General features: G+C 49.5%; 4 non-coding genes across 4 annotated transcripts; all 4 read left to right on the plus strand.

Annotated features, from left to right (window-relative positions):
* The first annotated feature begins 1921 nt into the window (after nucleotides 1-1921).
* Trnat-agu (transfer RNA threonine (anticodon AGU)) lies at nucleotides 1922-1995 on the plus strand. The gene has a single exon. It is a non-coding gene; the product is annotated as a tRNA-Thr (tRNA).
* A 3093-nt stretch (nucleotides 1996-5088) lies between these two features.
* On the plus strand, nucleotides 5089-5162 carry Trnat-agu (transfer RNA threonine (anticodon AGU)). Its single transcript has one exon. It is a non-coding gene; the product is annotated as a tRNA-Thr (tRNA).
* Nucleotides 5163-16137: 10975 nt separating this feature from the next.
* Trnat-agu (transfer RNA threonine (anticodon AGU)) lies at nucleotides 16138-16211 on the plus strand. Its single transcript has one exon. It is a non-coding gene; the product is annotated as a tRNA-Thr (tRNA).
* A 1505-nt stretch (nucleotides 16212-17716) lies between these two features.
* Trnat-agu (transfer RNA threonine (anticodon AGU)) lies at nucleotides 17717-17790 on the plus strand. The gene has a single exon. It is a non-coding gene; the product is annotated as a tRNA-Thr (tRNA).
* Nucleotides 17791-18756: the final 966 nt, after the last annotated feature.

Genomic DNA, 18756 nt, shown 5'->3' on the forward strand with positions numbered 1-18756 from the left:
TACTGTTATAAGGAGAGCAAGATGTAAGTGTGGTGACCGGCTGTTATCGTGGTGTCATCGAGTGCAGATCTGTCTTAGGTATCACGGCTTAACGTCATTGAAGCCTAGAGAGTGGACAACACGTTCGTCTTACTCAGAGCGGTGTCCGAATTCTACTTTCGACGTTATGCGTGCCACTCTTAATGTGGCCAACTACGATTCGATACAGAATGCACGAAACCTGAAAGACACCCTCACTGATACATAGAGAGTAGTGTTTGTCTGCGGAATAATGGTAGTGTAAGGGTCTGTGACGTTGATGTGGCTGTATGTAGCACTATAACTCAACGGGGGGTGGGCGTAGCTCAGATGGTAGAGCGCTCGCTTAGTGTGCGAGAGGTACTGGGATCGATACCCAGCGCCTTCAGAATTTTTAACACTCCTACATGCGCACCTTGCCATGCAAGAGGAATAATTCCCAACCAGCAGAGGTGTCTAGGCAGATACAAGCGAACGATTAGCATCCACAATTGGCAAGCGTTCTTTTATTCGTGCGCAGGAAGCACCCACCTCGCACACCTACACTTAACTTAGAAACAGTACAAATGTTCCCATAAGATTCTCAAGCCTACGTCGGAAAGATCTGCCTTGCGCCGAGTTCACGTAAATCCCACTGCACGTTCCCATTCTTTGCGTGCAGTCGGCTGCTACTGGCGTTGCTGGTTGTGACTGCTGATAACAGATGCCGTAGCAATCACTTCATGGAGTGAGTTGAATGTTTTGCGATAGTCTGTCTCTGACAAGCAAGCACAGGTGATATAGGTGCGAACACAGGAAGCTTGCAGCCCCTCGCTGCCTGCAGACACAGAGCAGCCACACTAGGAGAGCGGCCTAAGCCGTAGGCGAAATGTGCTCATTCGCTTTGGCGCGACGTCGAACTATAAGTAAGGCTGTCACTAGCGTGAGCGTTGCGTGAGCGTCGTGTAAAGTCGGAAAAGTCGGCTGCATGGGTGATTGCCAAGTTTGGGGAGCGTTTCGCAGTATGATCAGTGCAATGGAGACACGGAAACTGGTTGTGTCCCAGTGTTTTGCAGTTGGACGACAAGAGTTTTACACAGTAGCAAAGAGCGAGGCACTGAGTTGGCATGAACAATGGAGAGCACAATGGGGCTCGAGATGTGCTTGTTACCTCAGGTGCTGTGTGATTGTCGACAAGGAGTGAAATGGACCAATTTGTGACCACCCTTTCCATTTAAGACGTGAAAAACAGACGGAATTTGCATTCGTAATACCAGAGTATCGAAACTCCTTTGAACTCTTGTGTATATGAACGTGTCCGCGCCTTTGTACTCTGGTACCTTCGCCGCTACAAACCAACCAACCAACGTGTCCGTGCACATCAGAGTCCCAAAGAATGGAGAATAGCCAGGCTTGGTCGTGTGTGCAGCCGTAGCTCAGTTGGCAGATCGTTCGCTTAGCGTGTGAAAGGTCTCGGGTTCAAGCTCCGGCTCCTCCATGTTTTGTGGTCAGTGCATGGTAAGTGTTGGTCGCGGCGAACATAAAGGGACGCAAGAAGTTGCAAAACCAGCGTCACAGACTGATATGATGTATACTGTTATAAGGAGAGCAAGATGTAAGTGTGGTGACCGGCTGTTATCGTGGTGTCATCGAGTGCAGATCGGTCTTAGGTATCACGGCTTAACGTCATTGAAGCCTAGAGAGTGGACAACACGTTCGTCTTACTCAGAGCGGTGTCCGAATTCTACTTTCGACGTTATGCGTGCCACTCTTAATGTGGCCAACTACGATTCGATACAGAATGCACGAAACCTGAAAGACACCCTCACTGATACATAGAGAGTAGTGTTTGTCTGCGGAATAATGGGAGTGTAAGGGTCTGTGACGTTGATGTGGCTGTATGTAGCACTATTAGTCAACGGGGGGTGGGCGTAGCTCAGATGGTAGAGCGCTCGCTTAGTGTGCGAGAGGTACTGGGATCGATACCCAGCGCCTCCAGAATTTTTAACACTCCTACATGCGCACCTTGCCATGCAAGAGGAATAATTCCCAACCAGCAGAGGTGTCTTGGCAGATACAAGCGAACGATTAGCATCCACAATTGGCAAGTGCTCTTTTATTCGTGCGCAGGAAGCACCCACCTCGCACACCTACACTTAACTTAGAAACAGTACAAATGTTCCCATAAGATTCTCAAGCCTACGTCGGAAAGATCTGCCTTGCGCCGAGTTCACGTAAATCCCACTGCACGTTCCCATTCTTTGCGTGCAGTCGGCTGCTACTGGCGTTGCTGGTTGTGACTGCTGATAACAGATGCCGTAGCAATCACTTCATGGAGTGAGTTGAATGTTTTGCGATAGTCTGTCTCTGACAAGCAAGCACAGGTGATATAGGTGCGAACACAGGAAGCTTGCAGCCCCTCGCTGCCTGCAGACACAGAGCAGCCACACTAGGAGAGCGGCCTAAGCCGTAGGCGAAATGTGCTCATTCGCTTTGGCGCGACGTCGAACTATAAGTAAGGCTGTCACTAGCGTGAGCGTCGTGTAAAGTCGGAAAAGTCGGCTGCATGGGTGATTGCCAAGTTTGGGGAGCGTTTCGCAGTATGATCAGTGCAATGGAGACGCGGAAACTGGTTGTGTCCCAGTGTTTTGCAGTTGGACGACAAGAGTTTTACACAGTAGCAAAGAGCAAGGCACTGAGTTGACATGAACAATGGAGAGCACAATGGGGCTCGAGATGTGCTTGTTACCTCAGGTGCTGTGTGATTGTCGACAAGGAGTGAAATGGACCAATTTGTGACCGCCCTTTCCATTTAAGACGTGAAAAACAGACGGAATTTGCATTCGTAATACCAGAGTATCGAAACTACTTGGAACTCTTGTGTATATGAACGTGTCCGCGCCTTTGTACTCTGGTACCTTCGCCGCTACAAACCAACCAACCAACGTGTCCGTGCACATCAGAGTCCCAAAGAATGGAGAATAGCCAGGCTTGGTCGTGTGTGCAGCCGTAGCTCAGTTGGCAGATCGTTCGCTTAGCGTGTGAAAGGTCTCGGGTTCAAGCTCCGGCTCCTCCATGTTTTGTGGTCAGTGCATGGTAAGTGTTGGTCGCGACGAACATAAAGGGACGCAAGAAGTTGCAAAACCAGCGTCACAGACTGATATGATGTATACTGTTATAAGGAGAGCAAGATGTAAGTGTGGTGACCGGCTGTTATGGTGGTGTCATCGAGTGCAGATCTGTCTTAGGTATCTCGGCTTAACGTCATTGAAGCCTAGAGAGTGGACAACACGTTCGTCTTACTCAGAGCGGTGTCCGAATTCTACTTTCGACGTTATGCGTGCCACTCTTAATGTGGCCAACTACGATTCGATACAGAATGCACGAAACCTGAAAGACACCCTCACTGATACATAGAGAGTAGTGTTTGTCTGCGGAATAATGGTAGTGTAAGGGTCTGTGACGTTGATGTGGCTGTATGTAGCACTATTAGTCAACGGGGGGTGGGCGTAGCTCAGATGGTAGAGCGCTCGCTTAGTGTGCGAGAGGTACTGGGATCGATACCCAGCGCCTTCAGAATTTTTAACACTCCTACATGCGCACCTTGCCATGCAAGAGGAATAATTCCCAACCAGCAGAGGTGTCTAGGCAGATACAAGCGAACGATTAGCATCCACAATTGGCAAGTGTTCTTTTATTCGTGCGCAGGAAGCACCCACCTCGCACACCTACACTTAACTTAGAAACAGTACAAATGTTCCCATAAGATTCTCAAGCCTACGTCGGAAAGATCTGCCTTGCGCCGAGTTCACGTAAATCCCACTGCACGTTCCCATTCTTTGCGTGCAGTCGGCTGCTACTGGCGTTGCTGGTTGTGACTGCTGATAACAGATGCCGTAGCAATCACTTCATGGAGTGAGTTGAATGTTTTGCGATAGTCTGTCTCTGACAAGCTAGCACAGGTGATATAGGTGCGAACACAGGAAGCTTGCAGCCCCTCGCTGCCTGCAGACACAGAGCAGCCACACTAGGAGAGCGGCCTAAGCCGTAGGCGAAATGTGCTCATTCGCTTTGGCGCGACGTCGAACTATAAGTAAGGCTGTCACTAGCGTGAGCGTTGCGTGAGCGTCGTGTAAAGTCGGAAAAGTCGGCTGCATGGGTGATTGCCAAGTTTGGGGAGCGTTTCGCAGTATGATCAGTGCAATGGAGACACGGAAACTGGTTGTGTCCCAGTGTTTTGCAGTTGGACGACAAGAGTTTTACACAGTAGCAAAGAGCGAGGCACTGAGTTGGCATGAACAATGGAGAGCACAATGGGGCTCGAGATGTGCTTGTTACCTCAGGTGCTGTGTGATTGTCGACAAGGAGTGAAATGGACCAATTTGTGACCGCCCTTTCCATTTAAGACGTGAAAAACAGACGGAATTTGCATTCGTAATACCAGAGTATCGAAACTACTTGGAACTCTTGTGTATATGAACGTGTCCGCGCCTTTGTACTCTGGTACCTTCGCCGCTACAAACCAACCAACCAACGTGTCCGTGCACATCAGAGTCCCAAAGAATGGAGAATAGCCAGGCTTGGTCGTGTGTGCAGCCGTAGCTCAGTTGGCAGATCGTTCGCTTAGCGTGTGAAAGGTCTCGGGTTCAAGCTCCGGCTCCTCCATGTTTTGTGGTCAGTGCATGGTAAGTGTTGGTCGCGGCGAACATAAAGGGACGCAAGAAGTTGCAAAACCAGCGTCACAGACTGCTATGATGTATACTGTTATAAGGAGAGCAAGATGTAAGTGTGGTGACCGGCTGTTATCGTGGTGTCATCGAGTGCAGATCGGTCTTAGGTATCACGGCTTAACGTCATTGAAGCCTAGAGAGTGGACAACACGTTCGTCTTACTCAGAGCGGTGTCCGAATTCTACTTTCGACGTTATGCGTGCCACTCTTAATGTGGCCAACTACGATTCGATACAGAATGCACGAAACCTGAAAGACACCCTCACTGATACATAGAGAGTAGTGTTTGTCTGCGGAATAATGGGAGTGTAAGGGTCTGTGACGTTGATGTGGCTGTATGTAGCACTATTAGTCAACGGGGGGTGGGCGTAGCTCAGATGGTAGAGCGCTCGCTTAGTGTGCGAGAGGTACTGGGATCGATACCCAGCGCCTCCAGAATTTTTAACACTCCTACATGCACACCTTGCCATGCAAGAGGAATAATTCCCAACCAGCAGAGGTGTCTAGGCAGATACAAGCGAACGATTAGCATCCACAATTGGCAAGCGTTCTTTTATTCGTGCGCAGGAAGCACCCACCTCGCACACCTACACTTAACTTAGAAACAGTACAAATGTTCCCATAAGATTCTCAAGCCTACGTCGGAAAGATCTGCCTTGCGCCGAGTTCACGTAAATCCCACTGCACGTTCCCATTCTTTGCATGCAGTCGGCTGCTACTGGAGTTGCTGGTTGTGACTGCTGATAACAGATGCCGTAGCAATCACTTCATGGAGTGAGTTGAATGTTTTGCGATAGTCTGTCTCTGACAAGCAAGCACAGGTGATATAGGTGCGAACACAGGAAGCTTGCAGCCCCTCGCTGCCTGCAGACACAGAGCAGCCACACTAGGAGAGCGGCCTAAGCCGTAGGCGAAATGTGCTCATTCGCTTTGGCGCGACGTCGAACTATAAGTAAGGCTGTCACTAGCGTGAGCGTCGTGTAAAGTCGGAAAAGTCGGCTGCATGGGTGATTGCCAAGTTTGGGGAGCGTTTCGCAGTATGATCAGTGCAATGGAGACGCGGAAACTGGTTGTGTCCCAGTGTTTTGCAGTTGGACGACAAGAGTTTTACACAGTAGCAAAGAGCGAGGCACTTAGTTGGCATGAACAATGGAGAGCACAATGGGGCTCGAGATGTGCTTGTTACCTCAGGTGCTGTGTGATTGTCGACAAGGAGTGAAATGGACCAATTTGTGACCGCCCTTTCCATTTAAGACGTGAAAAACAGACGGAATTTGCATTCGTAATACCAGAGTATCGAAACTACTTGGAACTCTTGTGTATATGAACGTGTCCGCGCCTTTGTACTCTGGTACCTTCGCCGCTACAAACCAACCAACCAACGTGTCCGTGCACATCAGAGTCCCAAAGAATGGAGAATAGCCAGGCTTGGTCGTGTGTGCAGCCGTAGCTCAGTTGGCAGATCGTTCGCTTAGCGTGTGAAAGGTCTCGGGTTCAAGCTCCGGCTCCTCCATGTTTTGTGGTCAGTGCATGGTAAGTGTTGGTCGCGGCGAACATAAAGGGACGCAAGAAGTTGCAAAACCAGCGTCACAGACTGATATGATGTATACTGTTATAAGGAGAGCAAGATGTAAGTGTGGTGACCGGCTGTTATCGTGGTGTCATCGAGTGCAGATCTGTCTTAGGTATCTCGGCTTAACGTCATTGAAGCCTAGAGAGTGGACAACACGTTCGTCTTACTCAGAGCGGTGTCCGAATTCTACTTTCGACGTTATGCGTGCCACTCTTAATGTGGCCAACTACGATTCGATACAGAATGCACGGAACCTGAAAGACACCCTCACTGATACATAGAGAGTAGTGTTTGTCTGCGGAATAATGGGAGTGTAAGGGTCTGTGACGTTGATGTGGCTGTATGTAGCACTATTAGTGAACGGGGGGATGGGCGTAGCTCAGATGGTAGAGCGCTCGCTTAGTGTGCGAGAGGTAGTGGGATCGATACCCAGCGCCTCCAGAATTTTTAACACTCCTACATGCGCACCTTGCCATGCAAGAGGAATAATTCCCAACCAGCAGAGGTGTCTAGGCAGATACAAGCGAACGATTAGCATCCACAATTGGCAAGCGTTCTTTTATTCGTGCGCAGGAAGCACCCACCTCGCACACCTACACTTAACTTAGAAACAGTACAAATGTTCCCATAAGATTCTCAAGCCTACGTCGGAAAGATCTGCCTTGCGCCGAGTTCACGTAAATCCCACTGCACGTTCCCATTCTTTGCTTGCAGTCGGCTGCTACTGGTGTTGCTGGTTGTGACTGCTGATAACAGATGCCGTAGCAATCACTTCATGGAGTGAGTTGAATGTTTTGCGATAGTCTGTCTCTGACAAGCAAGCACAGGTGATATAGGTGCGAACACAGGAAGCTTGCAGCCCCTCGCTGCCTGCAGACACAGAGCAGCCACACTAGGAGAGCGGCCTAAGCCGTAGGCGAAATGTGCTCATTCGCTTTGGCGCGACGTCGAACTATAAGTAAGGCTGTCACTAGCGTGAGCGTCGTGTATAGTCGGAAAAGTCGGCTGCATGGGTGATTGCCAAGTTTGGGGAGCGTTTCGCAGTATGATCAGTGCAATGGAGACACGGAAACTGGTTGTGTCCCAGTGTTTTGCAGTTGGACGACAAGAGTTTTACACAGTAGCAAAGAGCGAGGCACTGAGTTGGCATGAACAATGGAGAGCACAATGGGGCTCGAGATGTGCTTGTTACCTCAGGTGCTGTGTGATTGTCGACAAGGAGTGAAATGGACCAATTTGTGACCGCCCTTTCCATTTAAGACGTGAAAAACAGGCGAAATTTGCATTCGTAATACCAGAGTATCGAAACTACTTGGAACTCTTGTGTATATGAACGTGTCCGCGCCTTTGTACTCTGGTACCTTCGCCGCTACAAACCAACCAACCAACGTGTCCGTGCACATCAGAGTCCCAAAGAATGGAGAATAGCCAGGCTTGGTCGTGTGTGCAGCCGTAGCTCAGTTGGCAGATCGTTCGCTTAGCGTGTGAAAGGTCTCGGGTTCAAGCTCCGGCTCCTCCATGTTTTGTGGTCAGTGCATGGTAAGTGTTGGTCGCGGCGAACATAAAGGGACGCAAGAAGTTGCAAAACCAGCGTCACAGACTGATATGATGTATACTGTTATAAGGAGAGCAAGATGTAAGTGTGGTGACCGGCTGTTATCGTGGTGTCATCGAGTGCAGATCTGTCTTAGGTATCTCGGCTTAACGTCATTGAAGCCTAGAGAGTGGACAACACGTTCGTCTTACTCAGAGCGGTGTCCGAATTCTACTTTCGACGTTATGCGTGCCACTCTTAATGTGGCCAACTACGATTCGATACAGAATGCACGAAACCTGAAAGACACCCTCACTGATACATAGAGAGTAGTGTTTGTCTGCGGAATAATGGGAGTGTAAGGGTCTGTGACGTTGATGTGGCTGTATGTAGCACTATTAGTGAACGGGGGGGTGGGCGTAGCTCAGATGGTAGAGCGCTCGCTTAGTGTGCGAGAGGTACTGGGATCGATAGCCAGCGCCTCCAGAATTTTTAACACTCCTACATGCGCACCTTGCCATGCAAGAGGAATAATTCCCAACCAGCAGAGGTGTCTAGGCAGATACAAGCGAACGATTAGCATCCACAATTGGCAAGCGTTCCTTTATTCGTGCGCAGGAAGCACCCACCTCGCACACCTACACTTAACTTAGAAACAGTACAAATGTTCCCATAAGATTCTCAAGCCTACGTCGGAAAGACCTGTCTTGCGCCGAGTTCACGTAAATCCCACTGCACGTTCCCATTCTTTGCTTGCAGTCGGCTGCTACTGGTGTTGCTGGTTGTGACTGCTGATAACAGATGCCGTAGCAATCACTTCATGGAGTGAGTTGAATGTTTTGCGATAGTCTGTCTCTGACAAGCAAGCACAGGTGATATAGGTGCGAACACAGGAAGCTTGCAGCCCCTCGCTGCCTGCAGACACAGAGCAGCCACACTAGGAGAGCGGCCTAAGCCGTAGGCGAAATGTGCTCATTCGCTTTGGCGCGACGTCGAACTATAAGTAAGGCTGTCACTAGCGTGAGCGTCGTGTAAAGTCGGAAAAGTCGGCTGCATGGGTGATTGCCAAGTTTGGGGAGCGTTTCGCAGTATGATCAGTGCAATGGAGACGCGGAAACTGGTTGTGTCCCAGTGTTTTGCAGTTGGACGACAAGAGTTTTACACAGTAGCAAAGAGCGAGGCACTGAGTTGGCATGAACAATGGAGAGCACAATGGGGCTCGAGATGTGCTTGTTACCTCAGGTGCTGTGTGATTGTCGACAAGGAGTGAAATGGACCAATTTGTGACCGCCCTTTCCATTTAAGACGTGAAAAACAGACGGAATTTGCATTCGTAATACCAGAGTATCGAAACTACTTGGAACTCTTGTGTATATGAACGTGTCCGCGCCTTTGTACTCTGGTACCTTCGCCGCTACAAACCAACCAACCAACGTGTCCGTGCACATCAGAGTCCCAAAGAATGGAGAATAGGCAGGCTTGGTCGTGTGTGCAGCCGTAGCTCAGTTGGCAGATCGTTCGCTTAGCGTGTGAAAGGTCTCGGGTTCAAGCTCCGACTCCTCCATGTTTTGTGGTCAGTGCATGGTAAGTGTTGGTCGCGGCGAACATAAAGGGACGCAAGAAGTTGCAAAACCAGCGTCACAGACTGATATGATGTATACTGTTATAAGGAGAGCAAGATGTAAGTGTGGTGACCGGCTGTTATCGTGGTGTCATCGAGTGCAGATCTGTCTTAGGTATCATGGCTTAACGTCATTGAAGCCTAGAGAGTGGACAACACGTTCGTCTTACTCAGAGCGGTGTCCGAATTCTACTTTCGACGTTATGCGTGCCACTCTTAATGTGGCCAACTACGATTCGATACAGAATGCACGAAACCTGAAAGACACCCTCACTGATACATAGAGAGTAGTGTTTGTCTGCGGAATAATGGGAGTGTAAGGGTCTGTGACGTTGATGTGGCTGTATGTAGCACTATTAGTCAACGGGGGGTGGGCGTAGCTCAGATGGTAGAGCGCTCGCTTAGTGTGCGAGAGGTACTGCGATCGATACCCAGCGCCTCCAGAATTTTTAACACTCCTACATGCGCACCTTGCCATGCAAGAGGAATAACTCCCAACCAGCAGAGGTGTCTAGGCAGATACAAGCGAACGATTAGCATCCACAATTGGCAAGCGTTCTTTTATTCGTGCGCAGGAAGCACCCACCTCGCACACCTACACTTAACATAGAAACAGTACAAATGTTCCCATAAGATTCTCAAGCCTACGTCGGAAAGATCTGCCTTGCGCCGAGTTCACGTAAATCCCACTGCACGTTCCCATTCTTTGCTTGCAGTCGGATGCTACTGGTGTTGCTGGTTGTGACTGCTGATAACAGATGCCGTAGCAATCACTTCATGGAGTGAGTTGAATGTTTTGTGATAGTCTGTCTCTGACAAGCAAGCACAGGTGATATAGGTGCGAGCACAGGAAGCTTGCAGCCCCTCGCTGCCTGCAGACACAGAGCAGCCACACTAGGAGAGCGGCCTAAGCCGTAGGCGAAATGTGCTCATTCGCTTTGGCGCGACGTCGAACTATAAGTAAGGCTGTCACTAGCGTGAGCGTCGTGTAAAGTCGGAAAAGTCGGCTGCATGGGTGATTGCCAAGTTTGGGGAGCGTTTCGCAGTATGATCAGTGCAATGGAGACACGGAAACTGGTTGTGTCCCAGTGTTTTGCAGTTGGACGACAAGAGTTTTACACAGTAGCAAAGAGCGAGGCACTGAGTTGGCATGAACAATGGAGAGCACAATGGGGCTCGAGATGTGCTTGTTACCTCAGGTGCTGTGTGATTGTCGACAAGGAGTGAAATGGACCAATTTGTGACCGCCCTTTCCATTTAAGACGTGAAAAACAGACGGAATTTGCATTCGTAATACCAGAGTATCGAAACTACTTGGAACTCTTGTGTATATGAACGTGTCCGCGCCTTTGTACTCTGGTACCTTCGCCGCTACAAACCAACCAACCAACGTGTCCGTGCACATCAGAGTCCCAAAGAATGGAGAATAGCCAGGCTTGGTCGTGTGTGCAGCCGTAGCTCAGTTGGCAGATCGTTCGCTTAGCGTGTGAAAGGTCTCGGGTTCAAGCTCCGACTCCTCCATGTTTTGTGGTCAGTGCATGGTAAGTGTTGGTCGCGGCGAACATAAAGGGACGCAAGAAGTTGCATAACCAGCGTCACAGACTGATATGATGTATACTGTTATAAGGAGAGCAAGATGTAAGTGTGGTGACCGGCTGTTATCGTGGTGTCATCGAGTGCAGATCTGTCTTAGGTATCATGGCTTAACGTCATTGAAGCCTAGAGAGTGGACAACACGTTCGTCTTACTCAGAGCGGTGTCCGAATTCTACTTTCGACGTTATGCGTGCCACTCTTAATGTGGCCAACTACGATTCGATACAGAATGCACGAAACCTGAAAGACACCCTCACTGATACATAGAGAGTAGTGTTTGTCTGCGGAATAATGGGAGTGTAAGGGTCTGTGACGTTGATGTGGCTGTATGTAGCACTATTAGTCAACGGGGGGTGGGCGTAGCTCAGATGGTAGAGCGCTCGCTTAGTGTGCGAGAGGTACTGGGATCGATAGCCAGCGCCTCCAGAATTTTTAACACTCCTACATGCGCACCTTGCCATGCAAGAGGAATAATTCCCAACCAGCAGAGGTGTCTAGGCAGATACAAGCGAACGATTAGCATCCACAATTGGCAAGCGTTCTTTTATTCGTGCGCAGGAAGCACCCACCTCGCACACCTACACTTAACTTAGAAACAGTACAAATGTTCCCATAAGATTCTCAAGCCTACGTCGGAAAGATCTGCCTTGCGCCGAGTTCACGTAAATCCCACTGCACGTTCCCATTCTTTGCTTGCAGTCGGCTGCTACTGGTGTTGCTGGTTGTGACTGCTGATAACAGATGCCGTAGCAATCACTTCATGGAGTGAGTTGAATGTTTTGCGATAGTCTGTCTCTGACAAGCAAGCACAGGTGATATAGGTGCGAACACAGGAAGCTTGCAGCCCCTCGCTGCCTGCAGACACAGAGCAGCCACACTAGGAGAGCGGCCTAAGCCGTAGGCGAAATGTGCTCATTCGCTTTGGCGCGACGTCGAACTATAAGTAAGGCTGTCACTAGCGTGAGCGTCGTGTAAAGTCGGAAAAGTCGGCTGCATGGGTGATTGCCAAGTTTGGGGAGCGTTTCGCAGTATGATCAGTGCAATGGAGACGCGGAAACTGGTTGTGTCCCAGTGTTTTGCAGTTGGACGACAAGAGTTTTACACAGTAGCAAAGAGCGAGGCACTGAGTTGGCATGAACAATGGAGAGCACAATGGGGCTCGAGATGTGCTTGTTACCTCAGGTGCTGTGTGATTGTCGACAAGGAGTGAAATGGACCAATTTGTGACCGCCCTTTCCATTTAAGACGTGAAAAACAGACGGAATTTGCATTCGTAATACCAGAGTATCGAAACTACTTGGAACTCTTGTGTATATGAACGTGTCCGCGCCTTTGTACTCTGGTACCTTCGCCGCTACAAACCAACCAACCAACGTGTCCGTGCACATCAGAGTCCCAAAGAATGGAGAATAGCCAGGCTTGGTCGTGTGTGCAGCCGTAGCTCAGTTGGCAGATCGTTCGCTTAGCGTGTGAAAGGTCTCGGGTTCAAGCTCCGACTCCTCCATGTTTTGTGGTCAGTGCATGGTAAGTGTTGGTCGCGGCGAACATAAAGGGACGCAAGAAGTTGCAAAACCAGCGTCACAGACTGATATGATGTATACTGTTATAAGGAGAGCAAGATGTAAGTGTGGTGACCGGCTGTTATCGTGGTGTCATCGAGTGCAGATCTGTCTTAGGTATCATGGCTTAACGTCATTGAAGCCTAGAGAGTGGACAACACGTTCGTCTTACTCAGAGCGGTGTCCGAATTCTACTTTCGACGTTATGCGTGCCACTCTTAATGTGGCCAACTACGATTCGATACAGAATGCACGAAACCTGAAAGACACCCTCACTGATACATAGAGAGTAGTGTTTGTCTGCGGAATAATGGGAGTGTAAGGGTCTGTGACGTTGATGTGGCTGTATGTAGCACTATTAGTCAACGGGGGGTGGGCGTAGCTCAGATGGTAGAGCGCTCGCTTAGTGTGCGAGAGGTACTGCGATCGATACCCAGCGCCTCCAGAATTTTTAACACTCCTACATGCGCACCTTGCCATGCAAGAGGAATAACTCCCAACCAGCAGAGGTGTCTAGGCAGATACAAGCGAACGATTAGCATCCACAATTGGCAAGCGTTCTTTTATTCGTGCGCAGGAAGCACCCACCTCGCACACCTACACTTAACATAGAAACAGTACAAATGTTCCCATAAGATTCTCAAGCCTACGTCGGAAAGATCTGCCTTGCGCCGAGTTCACGTAAATCCCACTGCACGTTCCCATTCTTTGCTTGCAGTCGGATGCTACTGGTGTTGCTGGTTGTGACTGCTGATAACAGATGCCGTAGCAATCACTTCATGGAGTGAGTTGAATGTTTTGTGATAGTCTGTCTCTGACAAGCAAGCACAGGTGATATAGGTGCGAGCACAGGAAGCTTGCAGCCCCTCGCTGCCTGCAGACACAGAGCAGCCACACTAGGAGAGCGGCCTAAGCCGTAGGCGAAATGTGCTCATTCGCTTTGGCGCGACGTCGAACTATAAGTAAGGCTGTCACTAGCGTGAGCGTCGTGTAAAGTCGGAAAAGTCGGCTGCATGGGTGATTGCCAAGTTTGGGGAGCGTTTCGCAGTATGATCAGTGCAATGGAGACACGGAAACTGGTTGTGTCCCAGTGTTTTGCAGTTGGACGACAAGAGTTTTACACAGTAGCAAAGAGCGAGGCACTGAGTTGGCATGAACAATGGAGAGCACAATGGGGCTCGAGATGTGCTTGTTACCTCAGGTGCTGTGTGATTGTCGACAAGGAGTGAAATGGACCAATTTGTGACCGCCCTTTCCATTTAAGACGTGAAAAACAGACGGAATTTGCATTCGTAATACCAGAGTATCGAAACTACTTGGAACTCTTGTGTATATGAACGTGTCCGCGCCTTTGTACTCTGGTACCTTCGCCGCTACAAACCAACCAACCAACGTGTCCGTGCACATCAGAGTCCCAAAGAATGGAGAATAGCCAGGCTTGGTCGTGTGTGCAGCCGTAGCTCAGTTGGCAGATCGTTCGCTTAGCGTGTGAAAGGTCTCGGGTTCAAGCTCCGACTCCTCCATGTTTTGTGGTCAGTGCATGGTAAGTGTTGGTCGCGGCGAACATAAAGGGACGCAAGAAGTTGCATAACCAGCGTCACAGACTGATATGATGTATACTGTTATAAGGAGAGCAAGATGTAAGTGTGGTGACCGGCTGTTATCGTGGTGTCATCGAGTGCAGATCTGTCTTAGGTATCATGGCTTAACGTCATTGAAGCCTAGAGAGTGGACAACACGTTCGTCTTACTCAGAGCGGTGTCCGAATTCTACTTTCGACGTTATGCGTGCCACTCTTAATGTGGCCAACTACGATTCGATACAGAATGCACGAAACCTGAAAGACACCCTCACTGATACATAGAGAGTAGTGTTTGTCTGCGGAATAATGGGAGTGTAAGGGTCTGTGACGTTGATGTGGCTGTATGTAGCACTATTAGTCAACGGGGGGTGGGCGTAGCTCAGATGGTAGAGCGCTCGCTTAGTGTGCGAGAGGTACTGGGATCGATAGCCAGCGCCTCCAGAATTTTTAACACTCCTACATGCGCACCTTGCCATGCAAGAGGAATAATTCCCAACCAGCAGAGGTGTCTAGGCAGATACAAGCGAACGATTAGCATCCACAATTGGCAAGCGTTCTTTTATTCGTGCGCAGGAAGCACCCACCTCGCACACCTACACTTAACTTAGAAACAGTACAAATGTTCCCATAAGATTCTCAAGCCTACGTCGGAAAGATCTGCCTTGCGCCGAGTTCACGTAAATCCCACTGCACGTTCCCATTCTTTGCTTGCAGTCGGCTGCTACTGGTGTTGCTGGTTGTGACTGCTGATAACAGATGCCGTAGCAATCACTTCATGGAGTGAGTTGAATGTTTTGCGATAGTCTGTCTCTGACAAGCAAGCACAGGTGATATAGGTGCGAACACAGGAAGCTTGCAGCCCCTCGCTGCCTGCAGACACAGAGCAGCCACACTAGGAGAGCGGCCTAAGCCGTAGGCGAAATGTGCTCATTCGCTTTGGCGCGACGTCGAACTATAAGTAAGGCTGTCACTAGCGTGAGCGTCGTGTAAAGTCGGAAAAGTCGGCTGCATGGGTGATTGCCAAGTTTGGGGAGCGTTTCGCAGTATGATCAGTGCAATGGAGACGCGGAAACTGGTTGTGTCCCAGTGTTTTGCAGTTGGACGACAAGAGTTTTACACAGTAGCAAAGAGCGAGGCACTGAGTTGGCATGAACAATGGAGAGCACAATGGGGCTCGAGATGTGCTTGTTACCTCAGGTGCTGTGTGATTGTCGACAAGGAGTGAAATGGACCAATTTGTGACCGCCCTTTCCATTTAAGACGTGAAAAACAGACGGAATTTGCATTCGTAATACCAGAGTATCGAAACTACTTGGAACTCTTGTGTATATGAACGTGTCCGCGCCTTTGTACTCTGGTACCTTCGCCGCTACAAACCAACCAACCAACGTGTCCGTGCACATCAGAGTCCCAAAGAATGGAGAATAGCCAGGCTTGGTCGTGTGTGCAGCCGTAGCTCAGTTGGCAGATCGTTCGCTTAGCGTGTGAAAGGTCTCGGGTTCAAGCTCCGGCTCCTCCATGTTTTGTGGTCAGTGCATGGTAAGTGTTGGTCGCGGCGAACATAAAGGGACGCAAGAAGTTGCAAAACCAGCGTCACAGACTGATATGATGTATACTGTTATAAGGAGAGCAAGATGTAAGTGTGGTGACCGGCTGTTATCGTGGTGTCATCGAGTGCAGATCTGTCTTAGGTATCACGGCTTAACGTCATTGAAGCCTAGAGAGTGGACAACACGTTCGTCTTACTCAGAGCGGTGTCCGAATTCTACTTTCGACGTTAAGCGTGCCACTCTTAATGTGGCCAACTACGATTCGATACAGAATGCACGAAACCTGAAAGACACCCTCACTGATACATAGAGAGTAGTGTTTGTCTGCGGAATAATGCGAGTGTAAGGGTCTGTGACGTTGATGTGGCTGTATGTAGCACTATTAGACAACGGGGGGGTGGGCGTAGCTCAGATGGTAGAGCGCTCGCTTAGTGTGCGAGAGGTACTGGGATCGATACCCAGCGCCTCCAGAATTTTTAACACTCCTACATGCGCACCTTGCCATGCAAGAGGAATAATTCCCAACCAGCAGAGGTGTCTAGGCAGATACAAGCGAACGATTAGCATCCACAATTGGCAAGCGTTCTTTTATTCGTGCGCAGGAAGCACCCACCTCGCACACCTACACTTAACTTAGAAACAGTACAAATGTTCCCATAAGATTCTCAAGCCTACGTCGGAAAGATCTGCCTTGCGCCGAGTTCACGTAAATCCCACTGCACGTTCCCATTCTTTGCTTGCAGTCGGCTGCTACTGGTGTTGCTGGTTGTGACTGCTGATAACAGATGCCGTAGCAATCACTTCATGGAGTGAGTTGAATGTTTTGCGATAGTCTGTCTCTGACAAGCAAGCACAGGTGATATAGGTGCGAACACAGGAAGCTTGCAGCCCCTCGCTGCCTGCAGACACAGAGCAGCCACACTAGGAGAGCGGCCTAAGCCGTAGGCGAAATGTGCTCATTCGCTTTGGCGCGACGTCGAACTATAAGTAAGGCTGTCACTAGCGTGAGCGTCGTGTAAAGTCGGAAAAGTCGGCTGCATGGGTGATTGCCAAGTTTGGGGAGCGTTTCGCAGTATGATCAGTGCAATGGAGACGCGGAAACTGGTTGTGTCCCAGTGTTTTGCAGTTGGACGACAAGAGTTTTACACAGTAGCAAAGAGCGAGGCACTGAGTTGGCATGAACAATGGAGAGCACAATGGGGCTCGAGATGTGCTTGTTACCTCAGGTGCTGTGTGATTGTCGACAAGGAGTGAAATGGACCAATTTGTGACCGCCCTTTCCATTTAAGACGTGAAAAACAGACGGAATTTGCATTCGTAATACCAGAGTATCGAAACTACTTGGAACTCTTGTGTATATGAACGTGTCCGCGCCTTTGTACTCTGGTACCTTCGCCGCTACAAACCAACCAACCAACGTGTCCGTGCACATCAGAGTCCCAAAGAATGGAGAATAGCCAGGCTTGGTCGTGTGTGCAGCCGTAGCTCAGTTGGCAGATCGTTCGCTTAGCGTGTGAAAGGTCTCGGGTTCAAGCTCCGGCTCCTCCATGTTTTGTGGTCAGTGCATGGTAAGTGTTGGTCGCGGCGAACATAAAGGGACGCAAGAAGTTGCAAAACCAGCGTCACAGACTGATATGATGTATACTGTTATAAGGAGAGCAAGATGTAAGTGTGGTGACCGGCTGTTATCGTGGTGTCATCGAGTGCAGATCTGTCTTAGGTATCACGGCTTAAAGTCATTGAAGCCTAGAGAGTGGACAACACGTTCGTCTTACTCAGAGCGGTGTCCGAATTCTACTTTCGACGTTAAGCGTGCCACTCTTAATGTGGCCAACTACGATTCGATACAGAATGCACGAAACCTGAAAGACACCCTCACTGATACATAGAGAGTAGTGTTTGTCTGCGGAATAATGCGAGTGTAAGGGTCTGTGACGTTGATGTGGCTGTATGTAGCACTATTAGTCAACGGGGGGGTGGGCGTAGCTCAGATGGTAGAGCGCTCGCTTAGTGTGCGAGAGGTACTGGGATCGATACCCAGCGCCTCCAGAATTTTTAACACTCCTACATGCGCACCTTGCCATGCAAGAGGAATAATTCCCAACCAGCAGAGGTGTCTAGGCAGATACAAGCGAACGATTAGCATCCACAATTGGCAAGCGTTCTTTTATTTGTGCGCAGGAAGCACCCACCTCGCACACCTACACTTAACTTAGAAACAGTACAAATGTTCCCATAAGATTCTCAAGTCTACGTCGGAAAGATCTGCCTTGCGCCGAGTTCACGTAAATCCCACTGCACGTTCCCATTCTTTGCTTGCAGTCGGCTGCTACTGGTGTTGCTGGTTGTGACTGCTGATAACAGATGCCGTAGCAATCACTTCATGGAGTGAGTTGAATGTTTTGCGATAGTCTGTCTCTGACAAGCAAGCACAGGTGATATAGGTGCGAACACAGGAAGCTTGCAGCCCCTCGCTGCCTGCAGACACAGAGCAGCCACACTAGGAGAGCGGCCTAAGCCGTAGGCGAAATGTGCTCATTCGCTTTGGCGCGACGTCGAACTATAAGTAAGGCTGTCACTAGCGTGAGCGTCGTGTAAAGTCGGAAAAGTCGGCTGCATGGGTGATTGCCAAGTTTGGGAGCGTTTCGCAGTATGATCAGTGCAATGGAGACGCGGAAACTGGTTGTGTCCCAGTGTTTTGCAGTTGGACGACAAGAGTTTTACACAGTAGCAAAGAGCGAGGCACTGAGTTGGCATGAACAATGGAGAGCACAATGGGGCTCGAGATGTGCTTGTTACCTCAGGTGCTGTGTGATTGTCGACAAGGAGTGAAATGGACCAATTTGTGACCGCCCTTTCCATTTAAGACGTGAAAAACAGACGGAATTTGCATTCGTAATACCAGAGTATCGAAACTACTTGGAACTCTTGTGTATATGAACGTGTCCGCGCCTTTGTACTCTGGTACCTTCGCCGCTACAAACCAACCAACCAACGTGTCCGTGCACATCAGAG

This window comes from Schistocerca gregaria, chromosome 3, assembly GCF_023897955.1.
Source record: "Schistocerca gregaria isolate iqSchGreg1 chromosome 3, iqSchGreg1.2, whole genome shotgun sequence".
Lineage (NCBI taxonomy): Eukaryota > Metazoa > Arthropoda > Insecta > Orthoptera > Acrididae > Schistocerca > Schistocerca gregaria.